The 22,118-nt window shown below is 44.4% G+C and overlaps 1 protein-coding gene across 1 annotated transcript in view; it reads right to left on the bottom strand.

The window, feature by feature from the left end:
• glra4a (glycine receptor, alpha 4a) overlaps positions 1–12,717 on the bottom strand; it is a 90,642-nt gene extending 77,925 nt beyond the window's left edge. Inside the window, exon 1 of the mRNA XM_046296658.1 lies at positions 12,526–12,717. The gene's annotated coding sequence lies outside the window, so the exon portion shown is untranslated. The remainder of the gene's footprint in view (positions 1–12,525) is intronic.
• Between the last annotated feature and the right edge of the window lie 9,401 nt (positions 12,718–22,118).

Genomic DNA, 22,118 nt, shown 5'->3' with positions numbered 1-22,118 from the left:
GGCTTTAATAGTCGCCGTGGGTTCAACATCACCGATGCACTTGCTAATAAACTCACTCACCGAATCAGCGTATACATCAATGTTGTTGTTCGACACTATCCAGAACCTTTCCCAGTCCACGTGATCGAAGCAATCTTGAAGCGTGGAATCAGATTGGTCAGACCAGCATTGAACAGACCTGAGCACGGGCGTTTCCTGTTTAAGTTTCTGTCTATAGGCTAGGAGCAACAAAATGGTCAGATTTGCCAAAAGGAGAGCGAGAGAGGTCTTTGTATGCGTCGCGGAAGTTAGAATAACAATGATCCATAATTTTGCCAGCCCGGGTCGCACATTCGATATGCTGATAAAATTGAGGGAGCCTTGTTTACACGACTATGATTATAATCAAAGAGAATTATCTTGGTAGATAACGCGGTCGGCATTTGATTGTAATGTATTCTAGGTCAGGTGAACAAAAGGACTTGAGCTCTTGTATGTTGTTATGATCACACCACAAATTGTTAATCATAAGGCATACACCCCCCGCCCTTCTTCTTACCAGAGAGATGTTTGTTTCTTTCGGCGCTATCCGTGACAAAACCAGGTGGCTGTACCGACTCTGATAACGTATCCCGAGTGAGCCATGTTTCCGTGAAACAGAGAATGTTACAATCTCTGATGTCTCTCTGGAAGGCAACCCTTGCTCAGATTTCGTCTACCTTGTTGTCAAGAGACTGGACATTGGCGAGTAGTATACTCGGGAGTGGTGGGCGATGTGCCCGTCTACGGAGCGTGACCAGAAGATCGCTCTGTCTGTCCCTTCTGAGGCATCGTTGTTTTGGGTCACCTGCTGGGATCCGATCCATTGTCCTGGGTGGTGGACCAAACAGAGGATCCGCTTCGGGAAAGTCGTATTCCTGGTCATAATGTTTGTAAATTGACATTTCTCTTATATCCAATAGTTAATCCCAGCTGTATGTAATAAGATTTAAGATTTCATGGGGTAACAGTGTAAGAAATAATACATAAAAAATACTAAATACAAAATCCTGCATAGTTTCCTAAGAATGCAAAGCGAGGCGGCCATCTCTGTCAGTGCCGGAAGTACTAAATGCTAATCAGCCTCAACACCTGTTCTCACTCTCCTTAATCACCACTACCATCCTACTAAAACCTCACCAAACCGTCATTCTTTTTTTTGCTTTGCATGCAAGACACTGTGCGTGAAAGATCTTTATCGTAAGGTCTACTCAAGTTAGATAACTTACTTAGAAGATTGATCTCATTGCCTTCTATTCCGAGATGTTTTCAGACTAATTCCAGACTCTCCATTATCGGGGACACACCACCTCTAACTAGACAGCTGTGTCCGTTGTCTCAGTACCCCAACACCGAGCCTCACAAAGAACCAAAATGCTTTGGCCAGCCTCCAGGCTGATTTGCCCACCGGCCTGCCCGCCGGAGCTCACCATCCTCCCTTCTCCGCATGCGGGGAACGATCGACCCCTACCATCCTGCCCTTCTACAGAACCCCTCCCCTCTGCTCCCGCATCCACTTCTGAGTCATCCAAATCAGAGCCTCCAGTGCTGTCAGACTGGACTGTTTTTAGTCTACAGAAGAAGCTCCGGGAATGAGGGATCCCGTTCCATTGTAATGATAAGGCAGAGCTGTTCTGTCTGTACGTGGGCTCTCTGGGGGGTAAGCTCCTATGCGTATGGTCCATACTTATCCATTCTGACCAACTTTCTGTGGTACACCTTAACAATGGCCATTCTGACTCCCTCTGTATCATGAGTTTCCTAAGACGTTTAGCCTGGCAATCTGTTAACCAATCGCTTCGTTCCTAGAGCTGCACATTTACCCGGCTAATGTAACTCAATCGTGATTCAGGTGCTTGGCCCCCTATACAGAACCCCTACCAACCCCAGTCCCTCCTTATACATCTATCACATGCCTTTTTCTCCAACGACTTGGTCATTATGTCTGCCTTCATTATACATGCCAGCTCATCCCTCTCCATGCGGACATCCTCCATCCAAACTTTCTCAGTTTGCTTACTGGGTCTCCATGTACATCCTCTGACCCGAATGCCTCCCTTCTCAAGGTCCTCCAATACACCTAAGCCCCCCCCACCCCCCACCCCTTGCTGCCAGCCCATCACAATCGACATCCTGTCTGCCTGCATCCAGACGCTGTGGTCCGATTATCTCCATTGCAGTCTCTTCCACAGTAGAGTCAATGTTTTTTTTTTGACGAAAAAATATATTCCTGAAATGTTCTGAGTTTACTTCCTCATGTGCTATCTACAACCCTTCCTGTCATCCTAGCGAGTCAAATGTCGCCATCCTCGACATAGATTTCACCATCAAACCGATCAGTTTGGCGGAACCACACCAGTGGTCCATACGCATAGGACCTGTCTGCCTGACATCCCAATGCAGCATCCCAGACTATACCGTACAACTTCTCAGCCACTTGTCTCCACAAGCCTATCATTCCTACATCTGCTCCGACATCATCAGGACAGCCCACAACATGCTGTGTCTGGTAACAGGTTTCCTTCCTACAAGGAAGTATTTTTTCCCTTGCCACCGTCGCTTCTGCTAGGTCTCCTGGGATCTACGGTTGGTTCACCGTGGACATCTTGTCCGTATGCCTGTACTACCTCAACTATATTGCCAACCATTCAGCAACTACAGTCCAGAACCTCTAACTTCCTCTCCAGGGTCTGACTAACTTGGAGTTCTCTTTTTGTGGATTGCCTTCACCACAGCCATCTAACTATCCCAGCCTGACAATAATGTCTACGGGAGACTCCAAGCCAAACCCTACAGAGTCACCCCCCCCAGATCCTTCATCTGCAGATCTTGGCTTCATCCAATCCGTTCTCATTCCCCTTATCTCCTCAAATATTCTAAACCCATTTCATGTCTGGTCCTCAACTTGTGAACTGTCAAAGTGAAAAGACTGTTGTAACCATAACCCTTGATTTACATTATCAACTGACAAGCATATACAAGCATATATATTCTCAGTGGCTATTTTTGCAAACCCCCCATTTTTTTTAGATACATGCCAGCAAAGCCACTATTCAATACATGAATTGCACTATAACTGTGACAAACGATGCCCACAAACTGTTAGGGCCGACATAAAGCTGTCCCAACAGCAGAGCTTTCTTTTTAGCACAATGGAGTGAATCCTTACCACTGCTACACCTGGCTATCAGCAGAGCCTTGTCTGAGAGCGAAACAGTGCTTTCAGCCTCATTTTCTTAAAACATAGCTGATATGGCTGACTTGCTTCAACAAATGTGGTTTCTACTGACAATTGAGATGTACAAACTATGGCATAAGGGAATGATGGGCAGATAAGAGGCAATCTGTAATTTCAATTAAGACATTAATGAAGGACCTAAGACAGACATAATCAACTTTTTTTCACTTTGAAATTTACAGCAACAGAATTCAGTATATGGGCCATTCTTAGTGTTCTCCCTGTACACCAAGTCAGAACCGTAGGATAAATAAAGGGAGCATATAAGCAGGCAATGAAAGCTCTTACAGTATTCAGTGGTGACATTTCTCTAAAACAGGCTATAGGCTACATGTGCACCACCAAGTCAGAACAGTAGGCTAAGTTATGAGTGGGAAAGGGACCAAATTATTAGGGTGAGGCACATGGTCTACTAACACAACTTACACTTTCTTAGCTACAGTATACATCTCTCCCTGGCATATTACATAACTTATGCAGCAGCATACAACATATTTTTGGACTCCCCTTGTTGTGCTGTGCTAACTTGAACAGGAGTTGCTGCGATGGTCCTTGTGGGAAAATGTTGTCATCAACATTTGGCATTCTCTGGATTTATGGTGCTTTCAAGACAACTGGAAACTCGGGGACAAAAAACAAGGTGTATTCATGACGTCAGTGACCTTCGAGTCGATCTCTAGAAAGAGGCCCGAGTTCCCGACTTCAACACGTATTTTCCCAATCGGAGCTCGTTTTTTTTTCTCTCAAAATACCTACTTGTTCTGAACTCACTGAAGTCTGAGATTTTCCAGTTCTGAGTTTCCAGCTGTTTTGAATGCGGCAGAAGTCATGCTGGATTGACAGCATGGCCAGTGTATTCAACCTTTTATGGCCCATGATATTGCATGTGAATGTTTTTCCTTTTAAGCTAGGAAAAGAGACCCTTAAACCCAGACCACACACCCTCTCAACTGAATTGCAAGCTAATGATTGCTTTGCAATGTTTGCAGTTAGCCTTTGATTCCTTCCAAACCACTCATTGTTGAATTTGTGATTTCCAATTTGTTTTGTAATGTTTTATGTCCAATGTCCATTGAACACCAATATGTTTTATCTATTATTTCTCTTCATATGAAAATCCGTGAAAAATATTTGCCAGTAGATTGTCGACTTGATTCATAACGATGACTGCTTGTCTAGCTTGCTAGCTACGATTTTGAAGGTATGATGTTGACATCAGCCCAATCAAAGCTATGGTAGATATAACGTGATTTGACATCATTTTATCTGTGGCAAATGACCGTAAGCCTTCTTGGATGGGAAATTCTAATGTAAATCTATGGCAGCACCCAAGGGGCTTGAATTTCGGACTCTCCCTGTATATTTTGAGGTGATGTAGAGTCCCCATGATTGTCAGAACACTGAGCCAATCACGGCCAACGAGATAACATTACCAACCCCCACGCTCTGTATTTTCTGCTGGTTGCCCCATCACCACTGAAAGTTATAAAGGCTTTAACACCTGCATTTTGGAACTTCCTTACTCAAGAAAGCAAAAAAGAGACCATGTTTGTATGCTGCTTTATTGACTCAATTAACTCATTTATTTCAACATTGTTTACAAACTGATATTTATCCGGAGGCTGCATTCATTGTAGCTGGGGATTTTAACAAGGCTAATCTGAAAACAAGACTCCCTCAATTTTATCAGCATATCGATTGCGCAACCAGGGCTGTAAAAACCTTGGATCACTGCTATTAATATAATATATAATAATATATGCCATTTAGCAGACGCTTTTATCCAAAGCGACTTACAGTCATGTGTGCATACATTCTACGTATGGGTGGTCCCGGGGATCGAACCCACTACCCTGGCGTTACAAGCGCCATGCTCTACCAACTGAGCTACAGAAGGACCACTGCTATTCTAACTTCCGTGACGCATATAAGGCCCTGCTCCACCCTCCTTTCGGAAAAGCTGACCACGACTCCATTTTGTTGTTCCCTGCCTACAGACAGAAACTAAAACAAGTAGCTCCCGCGCTGAGGTCTGTTCAACGCTGGTCCGACCAATCTGATTACACACTCCAAGACTGCTTCCTTCACGTGGACTGGGATATGTTTCGTATTGCGTCAGACGACAACATTGACGAATACGCTGATTCGGTGAGCGAGTTCATTAGAATGTGCATTGAAGATGTCGTTCCCATAGCAACGATTCAAACATTCCCAAACCAGAAACCGTGGATTGATGGCAGCATTCGTGTGAAACTGAAAGCCCGAACCACTGCTTTTAATCAGGGCAAGGTGACCGGAAACATGACCGAATACAAACAGTGTAACTATTCACTCACTCAATTCAACGGCTCAGACAAAAGAGGTATGTGGCAGGGTCTACAGTCAATCACGGATTACAAAAAGAAAACCAGCCCCGTCATGGACCAGGATGTCTTGCTCCCAGGCAGACTAAATAATTGTTTTGCCTGCTTTGAGGACAATACAGTGCCACTGACACGGCCCGCAACTAAAACATGCGGACTCTCCTTCACTGCAGCCGACGTGAGGAAAACATTTAAACGTGTCAACCCTCGCAAGGCTGCAGGCCCAGACGGCATCCCCAGCCGCGCCCTCAGAGCATGCGCAGACCAGCTGGCTGGTGTGTTTACGGACATATTCAATCAATCCCTATCCCAGTCTGTTGTTCCCACATGCTTCAAGAGGGCCACCATTGTTCCTGTTCCCAAGAAAGCTAAGGTAACTGAGCTAAACGACTACCGCCCCGTAGCACTCACTTCCGTCATCATGAAGTGCTTTGAGAGACTAGTCAAGGACCATATCACCTCCACCCTACCTGACACCCTAGACCCACTCCAATTTGCTTACCGCCCAAATAGGTCCACAGACGATGCAATTTCAACCGCATTGCACACTGCCCTAACCCATCTGGACAAGAGGAATACCTATGTGAGAATGCTGTTCATCGACTACAGCTCGGCATTTAACACCATAGTGCCCTCCAAGCTCGTCATCAAGCTCGAGACCCTGGGTCTTGACCCCGCCCTGTGCAACTGGGTACTGGACTTCCTGACGGGCCGCCCCCAGGTGGTGAGGGTAGGCAACAACATTTCCACCCTGATGATCCTCAACACTGGGGCCCCACAAGGGTGCGTTCTGAGCCCTCTCCTGTACTCCCTGTTCACCCATGACTGCGTGGCCACGCACGCCTCCAACTCAATCATCAAGTTTGCGGACGACACAATAGTGGTAGGCTTGATTACCAACAACGACGAGACGCCCTACAGGGAGGAGATGAGGGCCCTCGGAGTGTGGTGTCAGGAAAATAACCTCACACTCAACATCAACAAAACTAAGGAGATGATTGTGGACTTCAGGAAACAGCAGAGGGAACACCCCCCTATCCGATGCACAATTGAGAGCATCCTGTCGGGCTGTATCACCGCCTGGTACGGCAATTGCTCCGCCCACAACCGTAAGGCTCTCCAAAGGGTAGTGAGGTCTGCACAACGCATCACCGGGGGCAAACTACCTGCCCTCCAGGACACCTCCACCACCCGATGTTACAGGAAGGCCATAAAGATCATCAAGGACAACAACCACCCGAGCCACTGCCTGTTCATCCCGCTATCATCCAGAAGGCGAGGTCAGTACAGGTGCATCAAAGCTGGGACCGAGAGACTGAAATACAGCTTCTATCTCAAGGCCATCAGACTGTTAAACAGCCACCACTAACATTGAGTGGCTGCAGCCAACACACTGACTCAACTCCAGCCACTTTAATAATGGGAATTGATGGGAAATTATGTAAAATATATCACTAGCCACTTTAAACAATGCTACCTAACATAATGTTACATACCCTACATTATTCATCTCATATGTATATGTATATACTGTACTCTATATCATCTACTGCATCTTTATGTAATACATGTATCACTAGCCACTTTAACTATGCCACTTTGTTTACATACTCATCTCATATGTATATACTGCACTCAATACCATCTACTGTATCTTGCCTATGCCGCTCTGTACCATCACTCATTCATATATCTTTATGTACATATTCTTTATCCCCTTACACTTGTGTCTATAAGGTAGTAGTTTTGGAATTATCAGCTAGATTACTTGTTGGTTATTACTGCATTGTCGGAACTAGAAGCGCAAGCATTTCGCTACACTCGCATGAACATCTGCTAACCATGTGTATCTGACAAATAAAATGTTATTTGATTTGACACATTAATGCCAACACATTTTTAGTTTCACGCTTAACAGATGGGGCTCAAAACAGGTGGGGTTCTGCTCTGAATGGCAGGTCGCCACTGATACCTGCCACATTTTACCGAGTTGTAAAGCATAGGGGAGGTAAAGGGTGCATAAAACGCGACACATAAAGTATCCTGGGTGTCCTGGGGGGTTAAATCTAATTTATGCGTAAGACACCCAACTGGGGATATAGTCGTTTAAAGAACACCAAAGCACTTTTGCTGCGTTTACACAAGCAGCCCAATTCTGATCTTTTTTCCACTAATTGGTCTTTTGACCTATCCGATCTATTCACATCAGATATTTTTCAGAGCTGATCTGATTGGCCAAAGGACCAATTAGTGAAACAAATAATTTGGTTGACTGTGTAAACGCATTTTTTGTAAGGTAAGTAATTTTCTCTACATTCTCGTTTATCCACTAGTTTCTTTTGATGCCACCACGCTGAGCCCTCAAACGCCAATCGGAATAGGAATGCCTCGCGAGGCACTTTTCTGAAGAAAAACACAAAGTAAGGAGTGATAACAGAATTCATTTAACGGGTTTGTAAACTGGGAGATCAAAGGGTGGGAGCACAACATGAGAAATCACTCACGGGTCCTAACCATCAATTTCCCCCCATTCTGTTTAAGTCATTCATCTTCCTTGCGGATTTTGTCATATGCCCCTGACGCTTCCTAAAGAGATAAAGGTCTTGTATTTTTTTAAAATCTATTCGCGGGGAGAAAACACACCCGATTAAACTCATCCTTTTTTGTGAGCGGGACAATTATCTGCCTGTTCCTTCTGCACTGAAGCCAGCTTATTAAAAATGCATTTGATTCTAATGCTATTATTGCCAGCTTCACATTTTCCCAATCACAAGATTTTGCACTCTTTTGTTCTTTCTCTTTCTTCCTCTCTCTTCACTTTGAAATAAAAAGCTCTTATTTTATAGTTGCTATTACTGAGAGTTTTTCTGGCTGCTAAAGTGCTTCTCCCTGGGGTGCCATGATTCAGCAGACAGAGTAGAAGCCAGAAAAGATTTGGAAAATTGACTGGAAAACTGGCTTGCTACACCTGCCACTGTTGCTTTCCTGGTAGCTGGCGTGGTGGCTTTGTGTGTTTTGACACAATTGTATATTTCTCTTTATTTTTCTCTTTCTCTCTCTCCTCCCTCCCATCATGCCTTGTAGCCAACCACTCCATGGTAACAACCTGCAATGGAGGAGGAATGGAAGCGAGTGATAATGAGGGAAGTGGAGCAGTGTTGAGACAAAAGCTGTGGAATGGGGTGAGAAGTGATGGTGGAGGGAGAAGAAGTGATGGTGGAGGGAGAATGGAAGAAGATAGGGGGAAGAAGAACAGTGTTTGTTGGCAGCAGCACTTATCAAACACTGTTCTGACAGCATAATTTTCCCTGAGCATGGAGCTACACACCTAGGCTTGGTTGGCTGCCATGGCCCCCCCTAACGGGAGTGCTGACATCTGGGGCCGGGGATACATCTGTCACCCACCTAGAGACAACGTGATGGGGAGAGCGCAGCTCTGACCAAATAGAAGCGAACATTAATGGTGCGTGACATCCTTGCCCCATTGGCTTGTGGACAGCTTGCTCGGCCACAAATCAAGTTGTGAATTCTCCCCTATTTTGGGAGATTTGGAGCACAAGAGCTGTCACTTCTGTTGTTTGCCTTAGTGTGTTTGTGTGTATGTACTCTGGTGGGTCTACAAGTGAGCAATGGTGAGTGTTTTTCATAGTCATAACAGAGACAATTTTACATGAGAAGTCCCCAACAGTCAATACCCATTAAAACACAGTCTTATTGATTAGGCAGTAAACGGAAGAAAAAGTACTGATAACGTTTTGATATAGTGTACTCTTATGAATATAGGAAAAAAGGTCTGTGCTCCAATTCAACACTAACATAGACCCTACAGATTAAAGTATGTACAGTATACTTAAGAACACCTTACATGGGCGAAAATAGACAGCTTCAACAGACAAACCCCACAAGATGGATGCTACTGTAAAATAATACCCGCCGAGTTATTCCAATCCATCTCATGCTGCACAACCTCTAACATCATTCTATTCCCTGCCTTCTACTTATTGGAGCTAGCTACGAAAGCTATGACTCCTGCTGTGGCCTTTCACTTATACAACCCCAATAGAACATCCTCTCCCAGCAACCTTAATATAACCAAACACATACCTCTCAGCAACCCTAATATAGCCAAACATGCATGTACCTAGACAAGGTCTTGATCTTAATGCAGCTGCTTTCATCCCTGTCACATACAGTAGACAAATGTAGTTTTACTTCTAACTTCCCGGTAACGTTAATATAACCAAACGTGTCCCTTTTACCTATACGACCTTAACATAACCAAACAAGCAGGTAGTGTCACGACTTCCGCCGAAGTTGGCTCCCCTGCCAGTTCGGGCGGTGCTCGGCGGTCGTCGTCACCGGCCTACTAGCCGCCACCGATCCCTTTTTCGTTGTCTGTTTGTTTTGTCTTATTAGTTTCACCTGTGGCCTGTTGTATGTGCTTAATGGACTTCCTTATTTAAAGCACGTGTACCCGCCCTTGTTTTGTGCGGGATTGTATTTGTGTTATGTTTGGATCGTTAGGTAAAGGTGTTCGTGTTTCTGGACCTGGCACCCTGTGTTTTGGGTGGGCCACATTATTGTCCGCGCCCTGTGTTGTGGGTGGTCCACATTATTGTCCGCGCCCTGTGTTGTGGGTGGGCCACATTATTGTCCGCGCCCTGTGTTTTGGGTGGGCCACATTATTGTCCGCGCCCTGTGTTTTGGGTGGGCCACATTATTGTCCGCGCCCTGTGTTGTGGGTGGGCCACATTATTGTCCGCGCCCTGTGTTTTGGGTGGGCCACATTATTGTCCGCGCCCTGTGTTTTGGGTGGGCCACATTATTGTCCGCGCCCTGTGTTTTGGGTGGGCCACATTATTGTCCGCGCCCTGTGTTTTGGGTGGGCCACATTATTGTCTGCGCCCTGTGTTTTGGGTGGGCCACATTATTGTCCGCGCCCTGTGTTTTGGGTGGGCCACATTATTGTCCGCGCCCTGTGTTTTGGGTGGGCCACATTATTGTCCGCGCCCTGTGTTTTGGGTGGGCCACATTATTGTCCGCGCCCTGTGTTTTGGGCTTGTTATTTTTGTGCCGCATTAAAGTGCACCTTTTCCCAGTGGAACTCTCTGCGCCTGATTCCTTCCTCACCCACCTAGTCCCCCGTGACAGGTAGGGCTTCTTAGGTCCTGTACTTCGCTGCTTTCATCCCTGTCACATACCTGTATCACCGTCTAAATCACAGAGAATTTAAAATATTAATGTACACCCGACAAGCCCACTTTTCAACAACAACAGAATGTTGACAGCAAAGGTTGTCAAGGTTGTGTTCATAAGTGCATGCAACAGAAAAAACAAAGTATTTATTATTATTATAAGGCTAGGTAGTACCTCCCTGTTTCAGTCAGTTTTCTTCTGCTATGTGCCTGATGATCACTAATACGTTCCCCAACAAGAAACCAAAAAGAAGGGGGAACTAACAAAGAGTCACTAACAACAACCAAAATGAAACAGGTGGGGTTTTAGGAGAGGTTCTCAGACACACATGGGGGTGTCCACTGAAAGTTGACTAGCAACAAGAAACTGGGTCCTAAAAGACAGCAACCATGAGTTCAACTAAATTTGCCCAAGAAAAGGCAAATGAAAACCCACACCAACTTGTTAAATGGAGTAAATAGTAAGTGGCGCTAACTAAAGATAACGCAAGATAAAAGGCTTTGTTTTTCACAAACTCATTGAGGAGGAGTCAAGGTCTTCCAACATCTCTTATTCCCACTGGGCCAGCCACTCTTACATATCATCTGTGCCAGCACAGGTGAAAATAATAACTGACAAACGAGGCGAAAGGTGCAACGCATCCTGACCAACTAGGATGATTCCAATCAGGGCAAGCCACACCCAAACAGAACCAACCTTGAAATCGAAAACGAAATTGAGCAAAGCCCTAAAGCCTATAACATCACGATCTGGTCTTTAGCTCTCTATTATGTTGTTGATGTGAGTTGCAATCCAACAGAAAGTGGCCATAAAGCAGGCTTAGGGGTTACCTTCCAAGTGGTGTTGACCCTACACTTCCCTCTGAAATTGGTAAGCACGTGCACAAACACATCACTGAGGCGCACAATCCCCCCAGTCTGAAGTCCCCAAGGAGGAATTGACCTGTGGCTGTAAAGCTCTGTTTGTAGCTAACCTGTCCTTCCACTGATCCTCCATAGCACAGCAGCAGACTAAACACCAAAGACCCTGGTTCAGTGGAATACTACAGGGTTTGTCTTGGACATAGAACCGAGTCCAGCTAAATCTTTGGCCCCTCCTCTTAGATCAGGAGAAGCATCTTTAAGGTTAGGGAACATCAATTAGTCAAAAAAGAGAGGATAGTCAACCAAAACCTTGAGAAAGAATGATATAGTCAAAACAGAGGGTAGACAACCAGGTCATTTCAAATCAAGCTGGTGGACAGTGAGACATAAATTAAATGGAAGGTTTAAGATAATGGAGATGGGGGCGTGGAGTTAGATTCACAAATCACTTTATTCTAAGGTGAACAATAGAGTAAGATAAGTACAATCCCAATCACAACATTAAAGGATCTGTTTAGCATTTCTATGGTAGGCTTTTAGATACACAACATCTACTTAGAATATACACATGGTGCAAAGACAACAAAACCAATTCTATGAGAAAGTGATTTAAAAGGTATGCAGATAAGCCTATTCAAAGAGCGAGGACCCATATGCAACAAAGAATATGCCTGTTCATTTTAAAGCGCCTCATACATAAAGATGTCATTCCTCCATTTAAATCTAATCCTCATGGCCTTTCTCAATTTGCCGGTTCACATTTTTATCTAAAAAAAAACCTGGTTTGAGGCAACTTTCGAAAGCACAAAAATGCTTTCTAAATATAATATTTATATCATTTGATTACCTGTGTGTGGCGCGGCAGAAAGGAACGCTCCCCAAAGCAGATGTAAATCCAGAGGGATAGCGTTCGCTTGCTTTTTCTCCCTGTTGACAGCAAGGCTTTATTCAATGGGACAGACTCTAGCATGAGTTAGCAGGCCTAAAGCGTTCGTACAATATCCAAGGCAGCCAAAGTAGACAGCCCATCCACATGAATAGCAACAGGCACTGACAGAATGAAAGGGCTGACATCAAGCAGATGACTACCCATATCCAGATATGATGTAAGATCATAGTGGTGATATAAGGAGAGTTAAATGGGGAATTCCACCCAGAAGTTGAAATTTGACATTTTGTTCTTGACCTTTCTTTAATGTTTATCTGATATGTCTACCATGTGCCAGGGTGCTAGGAAATTCCATCCTGACATCAGCTGTCGGTGCTGTGGTGAGTGCCAATTTTCTATTTATTTAACCTTTAATTTAACAGCGAGTCATGCTGAGACCAAGTTCTCTTTAACAGATGAGCCCTGTTCTCCAAACAAGGGAAGACAAACAATTCTCTTACTTCCCAAGGTGTTTTCTAAGCAGTCAGAAGTATTCTGTCTCAAAGTATGTGGGTAACAAATATGCCAAAAAAGATTTTCATTAACAATGCAACATTTGGATAAGATGTTTCTCGGGGCAAAAATAGGGTGTTTTTGTGATTTGAAAACTTTCCCCGGTGCTAAGACGAGAGTCGTCTAAACTAAATTCCAATGTTTTACACAGACTCATTAAGGAATCCTCATAAGGTTTTCTGAGAATTTCCCCCACAACTTCCAAATAAGTTTTTACATATTTTTGACAGCGTTGTGCTTTGTGAAAAGTCCAAATTGTAATTTTCTGGTTGCAAACAGTTTGTTTAAATTGAGGAATCATAATATAACCTGACGTTGTTTTCATGATGACATTAAGACATGGTGACATTAAGACATGGTGACATTAAGACATGTTGACATTAAGACATGTTGACATTACGACATGGTGACATTAAGACATGGTGACATTAAGACATGATGACATTAAGATATGGTGACATTAAGACATGGTGACATTAAGACATGATGACATTAAGACATGATGACATTAAGACATGGTGACATTAAGACATGATGACATTAAGACATGGTGACATTAAGACATGGTGACATTAAGACATGATGAGAAAGACGTTCTATTTTACTTCATATCTGTTCAGATAACCAGATTACCGTCTGTTTGCTAAAAGACGTGAAGAAAATGTTGTTTTACAACCTGAACATGATGTTTATAACCTACCAGTTTTGCCTACCGGGTAGTGTTCCAAGTCTGAATCAGTCCCTGATTAAAGAATAATGAAAAATCAGCGGGACTTTTGGCCTCAAGGACCAGTCTTAAGAAAAAGGGATCTAAATGATGACCCAGGTCATGAGTTGTCCTCCAGACATGCAGCACCAATTTAAAGGATGTAATAATAATAATAGTAATAATAACAATAGTCATTTGGTGGGTGCTTAAATTTATCCGCTTTCATACACAAGTGTGTATTATGGGCATGTGTGAATTGGAAATTTATTTTTTCACATATCCCAACTCTCCAAGAGTTTTGCCACCAAGTACTAAGTCATTTTTTGCATAGGGGTCAAATACTTATTTCCCTCATTAAAATGCAAATCAATTTATAACATTTTTGACATGCGTTTTTCTGGATTTTTTTGTTGTTATTCTGTCTCTCACTGTTCAAATAAACCTACCATTAAAATTTTAGACCGATAATTTCTTTGTCAGTGGGCAAATGTACAAAATCAGCAGGGGATCAAATACTTTTTTCCCTCACTGTATGTGAAAGTGGTTGGAACTCAGAAGTAATGATATGACAGAACATAAATAAACCTGCTTCGAGAAGATTACAGAAAAAAAGCAGATATCTGCCATCGAATTCACCCGGCCGGCTTCAAGTCGAGCTCCCGGATCTCTTGGGCCATTAATGCAGTGAAAGTTGCCCGATTGACACATAATTACAAAGGAATCTCTGTGAACTCAGCGGGAGACTGAGATCTCCACAACAACAACATCAACCCCTCTTAGATTAGACATGAACAATGCCAGAAGGAAGAAGTGGAAAAGGTCATGGGGAATTATATGGATGTCATACCCCTGTGGATTTGCTGGCCTCATTTTCTTTCTCTGTCCTCTCTTGGATAGGGCCGGCAAGGATGTCTCCCCTGGATAGGGCAGGCTAAAATGTCTCCCTTGGATAGGGCAGGCTAGGATGTCTCCCCTGGATAGGGCCGGCTAGGATGTCTCCTCTGGATAGGGCAGGCTAGGATGTCTCCCCTGGATAGGGCCGGCTAGGATGTCTCCCCTGGATAGGGCCGGCTAGGATGTCTCCTCTGGATAGGGCCGGCTAGGATGTCTCCTCTGGATAGGGCAGGCTAGGATGTCTCCTCTGGATAGGGCAGGCTAGGATGTCTCCCCTGGATAGGGCCGGCTAGGATGTCTCCCCTGGATAGGGCCGGCTAGGATGTCTCCCCTGGATAGGGCAGGCTAGGATGTCTCCTCTGGATAGGGCAGGCTAGGATGTCTCCTCTGGATAGGGCAGGCTAGGATGTCTCCTCTGGATAGGGCCGGCTAGGATGTCTCCCCTGGATAGGGCAGGCTAGGATGTCTCCCCTGGATAGGGCAGGCTAGGATGTCTCCTCTGGATAGGGCCGGCTAGGATGTCTCCCCTGGATAAGGCCGGCTAGGATGTCTCCCCTGGATAAGGCCGGCTAGGATGTCTCCCCTGGATAGGGCCGGCTAGGATGTCTCCTCTGGATAGGGCCGGCTAGGATGTCTACTCTGGATAGGGCAGGCTAGGATGTCTCCTCTGGATAGGGCCGGCTAGGATGTCTCCCCTGGATAGGGCAGGCTAGGATGTCTCCCCTGGATAGGGCAGGCTAAGATGTCTCCCCTGGATAGGGCAGGCTAGGATGTCTCCTCTGGATAGGGCAGGCTAGGATGTCTCCCCTGGATAGGGCAGGCTAGGATGTCTCCTCTGGATAGGGCCGGCTAGGATGTCTCCCCTGGATAAGGCCGGCTAGGATGTCTCCCCTGGATAAGGCCGGCTAGGATGTCTCCCCTGGATAGGGCCGGCTAGGATGTCTCCCCTGGATAGGGCCGGCTAGGATGTCTCCTCTGGATAGGGCCGGCTAGGATGTCTCCTCTGGATAGGGCAGGCTAGGATGTCTCCTCTGGATAGGGCCGGCTAGGATGTCTCCCCTGGATAGGGCCGGCTAGGATGTCTCCTCTGGATAGGGCCGGCTAGGATGTCTCCTCTGGATAGGACCGGCTAGGATGTCTCCCCTGGATAGGGCCAGCTAGGATGTCAACAAACAGCTGTGGTGAGACTCAAGGAGAGAGCAGAGTCTTGTATCAAGAGCAGTGAGCGTGAGCATAAATAGCCAGAGTGGTTAAATGAGAGGAAAAGGTTTAATGAAAGGAAAATGATTTAATTACAGACCATGGATATGCAGGTTAATAAGGTCACCACTATTGGATTATTGGGATCCCTTCCTGCCTGCTCATGGGGCATCCGTATGGTTTCTTTTTTACGTATGGTATGGTTTCCTTTTATTTTACTTACGAATGGTATGGTTTCCTATTATTTATGACCTTACATAGACAGTTTGACTGTATAGTTTTGTTGGGGGAGGATCTCCAGATACCTCCTTCAAAGTGGTCTCCTTACATCTAAAAATACATTTCAGACAGAAAATGCCAAGTATTCGTTTAGCCATTTATTAAAAAGATGACCCTACTGGATACATTGCCTTGGCGTTAGGCTCTGCTCCTTCGGGGTAACTCACAGCCAGAGCGTGCATGATGTTAAGATAACAATTATAATTACAGGCAGTGAGCAATATACGCTGTACCAATCTCCAAAACAGAAAAACTGCTGGCAGACAAACTGTGTATGGAAGAAGCGTGCCATTTTAGAGCTTTAATTCAGCAATGCTATCTGTATGACACTATGTGTAGCATGATTGTGGAACTACGCTACTTCCTCCTTGAATGGAATGACAATTTTCTCTGTGATTGGTGTGTGCACCGAACGCACAGACTCTGCCGTGCTGGCATAGTACTCCTGAGACTAATCCTACTAGCTAGCTAGCTAAAGTCGGCTTTGACTAATAACAGTAAAGCAGGCAAATTGATTGATCTGGAGAGGATCAAATTTGGAGCTTCATGTGATTTAATATATATATTTTTTTCATCAATGTAAAAGGTCATTTTGCTATACTTTACTCAGTGGGCCCACATCAACACTTGAACTGCAGTTAGACTGCACTCTGACTGCAGTCTTTTTTTCGCCAGGGAAAGAACTACCTCGCCGTAAATTGTAGAGGTGGCCCTTTTGAGCAGCATCAATATGAGTCCGATTCGTAACAATGGGATGTGAAGGAGTGTTTAACGTGGGCTGCCCCATTTTCCTCAGCTATGCCTGGAGCGTTCATGGGGCTGGAGATGGGACGATGTGGAAAATGCAACAATACAGTGCCCTGGGGCTCCTATATAGCTGCAGTGCTGAATACATAATGGAGAAAAATGAATGCAACACAGGCATTAAGGTTAAATTAGCAAACAGCAGTGTGGCTGCTGAATCACTTGGTCATTGGAGAATTGTATGAACTCCCGCCCACTGCTGTTTTTACATGTGCATGTGTCTTGCTTAGCACACCTGGAATTGTGATTTATTTTTTATTGGACTCCAGAATATGATACATTCCCCTGTGGAAAGCAGAGATACATTCCTTGAAAATGTTTTCAACTTGAACCTCAATCGAAGGAAAAGGCTCATGCATGTTATGCCCTCAATATGTCTACATTTTTAAAACCTCTACAGGATTGGTGGGTCCCCTACGGAACGGTTCAGCTAACATAGGCTAATGCGATTAGCATGAGGTTGTAAGTAACAAGAAAATTTCCAAGGACATAGATATATCTGATGTTGGCAGGAAGATTACATTCTTGTTAATCTAACTGCACTGTCAAGTTTACTGTAGCTATTACAGTGAAATAATGCTATGCTATTGTTTGAGGAGAGTGCACAGTTATGAACTTGAAACGTTATTCATAAACAAATTAGGCACATTTGGGATGTCTTGACACAAAAGTTTGAACAGAATTGCAGTGGTTCACTGGATCAGTCTAAAACTTTGCACATACACTGCTGCCAAAATCTAAATTATGCCTGGGCTGGAATAATACATTATGGCCTTTCTCTTGCATTTCAAAGATGAATACAAAATACCATGTGTTTTCTTAGTATTATCTTTTACCAGATCTAATGTGTTATATTCTCTGACATTAATCTTACATTTCCACAAACTTCAAAGGGTTTCCTTTGAAACGGTATCAAGAATGTGCATATCCTTCCATCAGGTCTTGAGCTACAGGCAGTTAGATATGGGTATGTCATTTTAGGCTAAAATTGAAAAAAAAATGAATCAAGTTTGAATCAAGTTTGAACTTAGTGGTTGAGAAATTGGTTCCAATTACCATTGTGTCTATTGACACCCCTGGTTGGTCTGAATCCTATTTGCTGGCATGAGTTCATTTGTTTTTCTCTGATTGTTATTGATGTCCAGAGCTGCTGTGGAATGGAAATGTTTCTCAGAGCCAGAGTTAATGGTCTAAGTGGGAATTGAGTTTCTCTACATAACACTGACCAGACAGAAAGCTTTCCTCGACCGTTAAAACTGTTTGTCAAAAAGAAGAGAGGTGGTTACTGAGTCCAACATGAAAGTCCAACATTTTGTTTTTGACCCATGATGAAACCTGAAGTAAGCTCAGTTTCTATTTTTTGATTGTATGACAAGCGCATCAGCACTTTTCATGTGAAACAGACGTTTAAGCACTTCAAAGCACAGCTTGCTAATTGATGTAGTCAACTTTAGATGAGTCAGGGGCAAGAGGAAGGACCATAACTATCATTATAACATTAGTACTTGCTGCATGACAGCACATTGTGGGAGGATAAAGCAACATTTCCTAGATGATTGATTGTTGTGCTCTGGTAGCATGCTGGTGTTGGCACAGGGTGAGCTAGGCCTTTGCTAAAGTTTGAGGGTGTTTTGAGGGATTTACTTTAGGCTACACAAAGCCTGCCCACAAAGGCTGTGTTGACATTGCAGTGATTATAGACAACTTTTTCCTGAATTTGTGGGGCCTTACATGCAAAAACATTCAAGATGTTGAACATTTAGATGAAAGTATATAGTCCTGTGATAAAGTTCATAGAGAGGTTTGTGTTTAAAAAGTGGTCCAATAGTACACAGCTACTCTTTAGCCTCTGTACACTTTTAGGAGGCCACCCACCACACCATTAATGTCCTAGTTGAGCGGTAGTCTGCCTCAGCACACAGAGAGAGCAAAGGTTACTGTAAGAGAGCAAAGGTTACTGTATTTTAAAAAAAATGGTGCGAATGTCAAGCAAGATGCAGAAGGGTATGGGAGCTAGGGTATGGGAGCTAGGCGCAGGAGGGTATGGGAGCTAGGCGCAGGAGGGTATGGGAGCTATGCGCAGGAGGGTATGAGAGCTAGGCGCAGGAGGGTCTGAGTTCTAGATTCAGGAGGGTCTGAGTTCTAGATTCAGGAAGGTCTGGGGGCTAGATGCAGGAGGGTCTGGGGGCTAGATGCAGGAGGGTCTGGGGGCTAGATGCAGGAGGGTCTGGGGGCTAGATGTAGGAAGGTCTGGGGGTCAGATGTATGAGGGTCTGGGGTCGGTTTTCTCAGATGAGGCCCTGTAATGACTGTAATGACTATTTAATGAGAGTCGGAGAGGAAAGGAGGAAGGGAGGGAATGTTAGAAAAGAGGAGAGAAAGTCAATTTTCTGAAGTCTGAACACTGCCCAGAGCCACGTTTGCTTGAGCTTCAGTTTGCTGTCTCGACTGGTTATACCGTCAATGTGTCAATGGTACACAACCCTTTTAATAAGTGATATTCACCTGGATTCAAATAAAGAAGTGATGAGTCATTTCTTTATTTTAATCCAGGTTAGTATCGCTTTTTAATGTAATGTACACACAAAATTTGTTGATTGGCTGGAGACCAGAACTAGTGACAAAACAACCTTTTTATAATCTTCAGTAGTCTTATATAAATCATTATGAAAGACATGTGTACTTGTGTTTGAAATAAAAACATTGTATTCTTTCTGTACCTTTTGCAGTCTAAAGGAACATTTTGTCTAATAACCTCAAACCATCTGATAAGATTACCTTCCTCTGTCTAGGCAACAAAATAAAAAACTGTTCTCAGCCTGGCTTCAAAATACGCCCCTAGCTAGAAAAACCACCAGAGATGCAACAAAGTGGCAAACAATCCAAGCATGGGGTCTTCCTTCTTGCTTGACCTTTGCCATCAGAACAAACAAGAAGGAAGACGTTCCAGCAGGAGGAACACACTCTTCTCAAACTTCGGCCAGGTGCCAAGTTTGTTTTGAGAATGCTGCTTCCTCATAGGCTTTCCCTGATCTCCCTGCTCATGAATTTTTTATTCTGTGTAGCAGAACCAGATTAAGCAGCCCAAAGCGCCTGTGAGAAAGAGCTGTGAGATGCTTCTTCCGGTCATGAGCAGGGTATTGTCGCTTAACGCAACTGCTTTAAAGGCCAGACATCTCATGCTCTATTCAATCTCTGACGGCACCAGCTAACAGAATAATTGAGAAAAGTTTCAGAATTCAGAGCTCTGGTGCATAAGGTTAGAATACTAGATGAACATCCCAGCATTCCGTTGATAAACGTCCTCTGTGACTACTTTGTGTTTTGGCTTAAGCTCCTCTGAGAGATTTCTCAAACTCAGTCTCGGTAAAATTTTAGCCAACTGGGCACGGATGTCATTTCAGCATCTATTTTTGATTTACATTTGGTTGAGCTGTCAACTAACCTGAATTCAATATGAAATCAACAAAAAATGTCACTCCGTCTTTGGATTATGTTAAAAGTTGGGTGACAAAAAGATGACACTGATTACTTTTTGCAAATCCAGTCAATTTTCCACATTGATTGAACATTATCACATAGATTTTATTTTGTTGAAATGACATGGAACAACGTTGATTCAAACACTTTTGCCCAGTGGGAGACAGCTTGATGTGCTGAAACTACTCCACCATACAGGGCTCAGCAGGACTGTCAATGATCTATTATAAATGCATTTGATGCCTTGCCTTTCACTTTGGACTAGAAACTCATATTCTGGTCAAATCAGAGAAGGAACAGAGATTCCTGAGCGGATATCTAAAAACATGAACAACTTTCTGAGGTGTTATCATGTCCAACGTGCCCCCTCAATTTGATACATTTTGTAGATAAATATTGACAAGGTATACAAAGAATAAAAGCAAATATATTGAATTCAATGACCCCCCCCGTCAGTGACCCATAAAACGTATGGTTGCACGATCACACTGTTTTAGATTATACTCTTATTGGGGCCTTTCAAGAGGCACAGCGGTCTAAGCCCCAAGAGGTGGCTCACAATTGGCCCAGTGTCGTATGGGTTAGGGGGAGGTTTGGCCGGCCAGGATGTTCTTGTCCCATCACTCTCTAGCGACTCCTGTGACGGGCCTGACGGACGCATGCACACTGACATGGTCGCTGGTTGTATAGTGTTTCCTCTAACACATTGGTGCGGCTGGTGAAGCAGATGGTGAAGGAAGCAGTGTGTCAAGAAGCAGTGCTGCTTGGCAGGGTCGTGTTTCGGGGGATGCATGGCTCTCGACCTTCGATTCTCCCAAGTCCGTACGGGAGTAGCAGCGACGGGACAAGACTGTAACTACCAATTTAGATGTCAAGAAATTGTGGAGAAATAGGGGTAATATATATATATATATATATATATATATATATATATATAAATCAATACATATATTATACTCCTGTTACATGTAACATGCTTGTTCCAGTGTTCACTTCTCGATGAACACTGTTATTTTCTTTACAGCTACACTTCTACTGTCCACACAACAAAGCTGCCCAAGGAGACCAACGTTGCACTCAATGCTCTGTCCAAGCTGGCAACAGCTCTAACTCAGTATTAGAGCACCCGTTATAGCTCTCTTCTTAGAGTACACAGGGGCTACGTCCCAATTCTCCACCCTACAGGGGCTACGTCCCTATTCTCCACCCTACAGGGACTACGTCCCCATTCTCCACCCTACAGGGGATACCTCCCCATTCTCCACCCTACAGGGGCTACGTCCCCATTCTCCACCCTAGAGGGGCTACGTCCCCATTCTCCACCCTACAGGGGCCACGTCCCCATTCTCCACCCTACAGGGGCCACGTCCCCATTCTCCACCATACAAGGGCTACCTCCCCATTCTCCACCCTACAAGGGCTACCTCCCCATTCTCCACCCTACAGGTGCTACCTCCCCATTCTCCACCCTACAGGGGATACGTCCCCATTCTCCACCCTACAGTGGCTACGTCCCCATTCTCCACCCTACAAAGGCTACCTCCCCATTCTCCGCCCTAGAGGGGCTACATCCCCATTTTCCCCCTACAGGGGCTACATCCCAATTTTTCACCCTACAGGGACTATGTCCCCA

Source organism: Oncorhynchus gorbuscha, linkage group LG13 (genome assembly GCF_021184085.1).
Source record: "Oncorhynchus gorbuscha isolate QuinsamMale2020 ecotype Even-year linkage group LG13, OgorEven_v1.0, whole genome shotgun sequence".
NCBI lineage: Eukaryota > Metazoa > Chordata > Actinopteri > Salmoniformes > Salmonidae > Oncorhynchus > Oncorhynchus gorbuscha.
Note: the sequence above shows the minus strand (reverse complement) of the source record. Positions and strands in the feature narration are given on the sequence as shown.